The 6000-nt window shown below is 49.0% G+C and overlaps 1 protein-coding gene across 2 annotated transcripts in view; it reads left to right on the top strand.

Annotated features, from left to right (window-relative positions):
- Positions 1–777: 777 nt before the first annotated feature.
- ABAT (4-aminobutyrate aminotransferase) overlaps positions 778–6000 on the top strand; it is a 39839-nt gene continuing 34616 nt past the window's right edge. Inside the window, exon 1 of one of the 2 annotated variants that reach the window (XM_053364326.1) lies at positions 778–902. The gene's annotated coding sequence lies outside the window, so the exon portion shown is untranslated. The remainder of the gene's footprint in view (positions 903–6000) is intronic. The other variant, XM_053364327.1, reaches the window with a different exon arrangement.

Below are 6000 nucleotides of genomic sequence, written 5' to 3'. Positions count from 1 at the left end.
GGCCTTGCTAGCTAGGGGTGATGGGGGTTGTAGTTCAACAACATCTGGGGACCCACAGGTTGAGAAAGGCCATCATAGCGATTTAAAATGTGTGGGGTGAATGTGGCAAATGCTTCCAACGGAACACAAAATTTACACATTATTCTCTAAATAAATTACCTCTCAGTGAGTTATGTATATACAGTGGTACCTTGGGTTAAGAACTTAATTTGTTCTGGAGGTCCGTTCTTAACCTGAAACTGTTCTTAACCTGAAGCACCACTTTAGCTAATGGGGCCTCCCGCTGCGCTGCCACTGCACGATTTCTGTTCTCATCCTGAAGGAAAGTTCTTAACCTGAGGTACTATTTCTGGGTTAGCAGAGTCTGTAACCTGAAGCATCTGTAACCTGAGGTACCACTGTACACAGAATGAAGGGGGCAGGGGAATAGACAGTTCCAAGGGAGGGTGGGAGATCTGATGCAGGTAGACTTGAGCCTGATACTTCCTCTGCGTTTCAAAAGAAATGGTACCACTGTTAAAAACTGCCCATCCCCAAGGGCTGATCAAAGGGACCACCTGTCACGGTCTCAGAGGCAAACCCCATCCGCCTGCCTGCCTCCCTCCATCTCGCCCATCCACGTCCTTTAGATTTACCCTCTTTCCTCCCAACCGCACAAAACAACTCTTCCCCTCCCCTCCTCAGAGGAGGGGTGTGTCGCACTCGGTTCCTCCCATTGGCCGGCGCCGCAACGGAGAGGCGAAAGCTCGGCTCCGATTGGCTGCGGCGCGTTCGGCGAGCGGGCCAGCTGCGATCCGCCCTCCCGGCTGCTCAGTTGCAAGCAGGGGACCGCGGCGGCGGCGCGGCTAGACGGGGGCGAAAGCGGCTGAGGTCGGAGCGAGCCGGCGTTTGCCTGGAAAGCGGTGAGTAGGGGGAGGGCTCTGCTTTGCCGCTCTTCCGCTTATCTCGGGAAGGAGGCGAGAAGATAGCCTCCATTTTATACCTACCTGTGAACAGGATAGATAATAATTAGGAGCAGCAACCCCTTCCCTTCAGTTCTTAATACAGTAGACGGGGTCTTTATGTAATCCCTTTTAAGCAATTTATTTTCTTTCCCTTTTATCTATTATTGCATCCTGCTTCTCCCATCTTTTTGGGGGGCGGGGGGGAGGGGACATCAATGTGCCTCCCTGATCTACTGGGGATAACCTTTTCCAGTATTGCCCCCTCCCAATCTCTTTATTGCGTCCTCTTCTCGGAGATCTCTGGTTCTGTCTGGTTTCTCTTCCCAGTCGCTCTCTTCGACCTCCCCCATTTTAGTAGGGAGGCTTCTTATTAGCCCTCTTCACCTCCCCCCCCCCCCGATGTTTCTACCTCTACAACATCCTGCCCCCTCAGCCTCAACCCCTTACGACAGTGATGGCCAAACTTGGCCCTCCAGCTGTTTTGGGACTACAGTTTCCATCATCTCTGACCACTGGTCCTGTTAGCTAGGGATGATGGGAGTTGTAGTTCCAAAACAGCTGCCACCACTGCCATCATTCCCATTGTGTGTGGGGGTTTCCCTTCTTAATCTATTTCCAGAGCCACCCCTTAATGTCCTGTCCCCCATTTTTCTTCTAGGGAACTACCGGTAATCCTCCCCTCCCCCCCAAAAAACCCTTTCTTGAGGACACAACTTCACTTCGTCTCTATCATTTCCCCAAATCTAGCCTATCCTTCTTAGGGAATGTCATCCCACTTCACACCACATCCCATTTTCAAGGAACCTTCCCCGTTGGTCTAATTTTGGGGGAACGATTTCAATTCTGACAATGCCCAGTATCTTTTGTGAGCCTTTCCAGGTGCTATCATAGTAAGAACTTCAGAAGAGCTTCTGGCTTCTGGACCAGGCCAAAGACCCACGTGGTCCAGCATCCTGTTCTTATAGTGACTGAGCAGATGCCTGGGGGAAACTCGCAAGCACAACCTGAGCACAAGACCGCTTTGCTTTCCTGTGGTTTCCAGCAACTGGTATTCAGAAGCATTGCTGCCTCTGACTGTGAAGGCCAAGCAAGCCATTGTTTCTAGTAGCCAATGACAGTCTTATCCTCCATGAATTCATCAGCACCACCAGCATCCTGACTTGAGCATCTTTGCTCCTCTCCATCCCTCCTGGATGGTCCTTCTTTCCTGAGGAACAGGAAGCCGATTCAGACCAGCCAGACAGCCTCTACCCAAGAATAACATTCTTAGACGCCTTCTGTAGTTTGTCTTGGACACCCTTCCCATCACCACTCCCAGAAATTTAAAAGTTCAATTGTATTATCAAAACAAGCAAACGGTTTGGGCAGGGTCACATTGGAATTTGTGCTGCAAGCTTTTCATCAGCTTCATCGGTGGATTAATCAGCTACTCTTGTTGATTGAATGGCAGGGGGCTGTTGCCATCAGTGAAGGAATATTTTAATCAGGGAGTTTTGTTCTGTAGCAGTTTTGGTTCTGGTTTGTTAACCATCCTGCCAAGGGACTCTAAGGATGTCCTTTTAGCAAATGATTGGCAGGTTTTGTTTATCAAACCTGCGAGTGCTTATGAAACTTAACCAATTAACTACTTGAAAGGCAAGTGACTAACTAAAATAAACCCACCCATTTCTTGCAAGTCCAAAATATGTGACTGTTTTTTAAATGGAACTGTAGAGTTTGAAGAGGTCAAAGGGTGATAAAAACCAAGCTGCTAACCAATTTTGACCTGGGATAAAGTTCCTTCTACATATCTCATATTCTGCACTCAAAAAATTTAAATAAATCAAAACTCACCAGCAAAGATACTGGGAGACAGATAGCCAGGCACTAAAGTCCCAACCTCTGACCCCCAGAATTTATCTTGGAAGTCTTGAGGACTAGCGACCTTTTTTAAAAAAAGAAAGAAAGAAAGAAAGCTTAGATTCCAAAGGATGATGAATGCTGTCCCCAGGGCTGATTACAACACTTGTAGAACATACCCAGCCCAGAGAATCTTGTGTCCTTATCTTCTGTAGTTACAGAAAATGTAGCATTTGTGCTCATCTTTTCTTCTCAGATTGCCCCCCAACCCACACTCAAAAGACCGTAGCCAAATCTTGAATTTGATGGGAAGAGCCTGACGACAAAAAAGAAGCAGGAAGCACATCATTTTCTGCACTGTGTTGTATCCAACCAAGTCCTACTCAAATTAATGAACCTAAGTTAGCCATGTCCATTAATTTCAATAGGTTCACTCTGAGTATGATTAGCATTACCACTGTTCGTTTGTTTGTGCTATGTGTTTCCATCCTAAAACCTCCCTTTTGTGGCAGGTGATCAGTTTTTGATCACCCACTTGCTCCTGACCCAACACTCCTCCAAATCCATATTTGCACCGGCGGAGAGGGTTGCAAAGCCCCCTGTGAAATGACGCTCTCTTTGCTCTCCTCACTGTGTCCATTCCCTTTCTTTTTCTGCCCCACCCCCACTCTGTTTTCCTTGCCATAAACGACTGTTTGTATCTCTGTCCCCTTATGTAAGAAAATCTCTTGCCTTCAAAAGATCCCAACCAGTTTCAACCTTGGGGAGTGGGACTTGCATTCCATTCAAGTACTCCCTCCTATCAACTGCTTTTATCGTGGCTGGTTTTCCACGATTAAGGCCTTCTTCTTCCAGGGATTGTCAGTCGTGAGCAGTTCTTTGACTGGTGTTGGTTTGATGTTTTGAAAAGGGGTTGGGGGGGGGTTCATGCATTCTAGGGACTGAAGCAGCGACTGGAAGGAAGAGAGCATTGCTGCGATTCTCTGAAAATTATGACAATAAATTCTGCTGCATTTATGCAGAAAGGGGTCTTGCAAAGGAGCCCTTATCCCTTCTCTTGCCTGGTTGGGACCAGAAACAGCCCTCCTGTTCCTTCCCCTCTCCCTTCCCTGTAGGTGGTTTGGTTTAATTTTAATTTGGGGAGGTGGGAGGAGGAAAGCTTTCCTAGCAGTGGACGGTAGAAAGATCCTGGATAGCAGGCAGCACGTTATAAGGCCATATATCAATTATCTTCCTATAGCCATGTTATCATCAAACAAAGCAGTTCCGCTTTGCTCTTCTGTGCTGAGTCATGTTTAGGTACTGTTTAATCGATTTGCTGTTTCAGCATAGGGAATTCGCCTTGCGCCGAATCGTGCCGTTTTTTTACACCAGGCTAGTGAGCACAGGCAGTGGGGGTCCAGGGTAGCAGCCTGAGACCTGGTCTTTCCCATCACCTGCAGCAAAAGGGGTATAGAATCACAGAATTGTAGAGTTGGAAGCGCCCCCCACAAGGGTAATCTAGTCCCAATACCCTGCAATGCAGGAATCCGAGCTGAAGAATCCCTGACAGGTGGCTATCCATACCCTGTTTAGAAACTTCCAGTGAAGGAGAGCCCACTAACTTCTTTGGGAGTCCGTTCCATTGTCGAACATCACTTATCGTCAGAAAGTTCTTCCTAATCTTTAGTCTGAATCTCCTTTCCTCTCCTATGAATCCATTGGCTTTGGTCCTACCCTCTGGAGCAGTAGAAAACAAGCTTGCAAGGCTGAAATGCGCCCTTGAACTGATAATAACTCTTGGTTGCATGAGTGGAGGATAGGGAGGGTTGCGAATGTGCCTTGAAACTAGCCTACTGTACAAAGTAAAATTTACATGTTGCTCTGCCCCCCATCCTTTGCCTCTGGCCCCACCTGCACCCAGCATGTGGCCCCTGGCAAATTGCCCAGAAGGGAATGAGGCTGAAAAAGACTCAATGACACGTTCCAGCCAGGCAAAAACCCCTTGGGCCAATGAGAGGTGTGGTCTGCAGAGAAGAGGTGGAGCCTGGAGAGAGGTATAGAGAGCCACATATACGCTCCAAGCCCGAGGTCCTCCTCCTGATGACTTTGCAGCCAGCCAGCTGAATTGTTAAATTTTGCCGGGTGTATTTGCCTAGGAAGTTCCAGTGGAACAGCATGCAAAGTTTTCTCAGCCAAATGAGGTGATGTGTTTGCAGCAGCTGCCTGCCACTTTGTGCCACTGTGCAAAACACCACGATTGCATCTGTTCCCCAGGGGCGGCACCTGTTCTTTGCTTGATCCTGTTGCCGGTGTGGGAGGGAGGGGCTGCAGTTCCTGCAGGTCAAGGCCTGGGCTTAGCAACTGCTGATTCCCAGCTCTGAAGGAATAATGATGGCAATTACGGTGATCTTTGGAACAGGAGAGGTTGCCAGTTGGCTTTGTTTGGCAGAAATGAGCTGCAGTTTAATTTGTACTCTGATCTGCAGAAGACATGAGCTGCTTGTGTGCATATGCAGATGGACTGACACTCTAGGAACATAGGAACAAGCTGCATAATACCAAGTCCTGCATTGCAGAGGGTTGGACTAGATGACCCTCAGGATCCCTTCCAATTCTACCATTCCATAATTCTGTGATTCAGGCCAGTGGCCCATCTAGCCCAATATTGTTTACACCAGAGGTTTTGAGTCCACGGATCCCTTGACCAACTACCTTCTTTCTGCGGCACCCCTGTGGGGCTCAGGAGCCATCAGTTATGTAACCCCATGTCTGCAGAGCTGGCAGCCTCTCACCCTTTTTGGAACACCCTCCCTTGTGGAGTGTTCCCTCAGCCTCCTCTCCCTGGGAATCCTCTGGGCAGCCACTGCTGCCACCCCTGGTCTCTGAGCTGCCCCCCTCCACCCCAAAGAGAGGTGCCGCTCCTCACACTGCCCCACAGAGGCCTGGGACTTGTCTGTCCATTCCCAACAGCAAGGGCTGGTGGACTGGCTGGCTGGGCTCCCTTGCCTGCTTACTTGCTTACTCTAAGGCTGCTTCAGTTCTTGGAAACCAGTACCCCTTGGCCAGTCCCAGAGGCACCATTTGCAAGCCATGCAAGCCTTTGGGGGGCAGAGACACTAAAGGGCATCAGAGGAGGGAGGGAAGGAAAAAGGGATGGAGCCCAGTGTTGCCCACGGCACCCCTGACCATCATTCACGGCACTCTGGTTGAAAACCACTGGTCTACACTGACAACA

Source organism: Podarcis raffonei, chromosome 14 (genome assembly GCF_027172205.1).
Source record: "Podarcis raffonei isolate rPodRaf1 chromosome 14, rPodRaf1.pri, whole genome shotgun sequence".
NCBI lineage: Eukaryota > Metazoa > Chordata > Lepidosauria > Squamata > Lacertidae > Podarcis > Podarcis raffonei.
The sequence above is the reverse complement of the archived record's forward strand: the minus strand, read 5'-3'. Positions and strand labels throughout refer to the sequence as shown.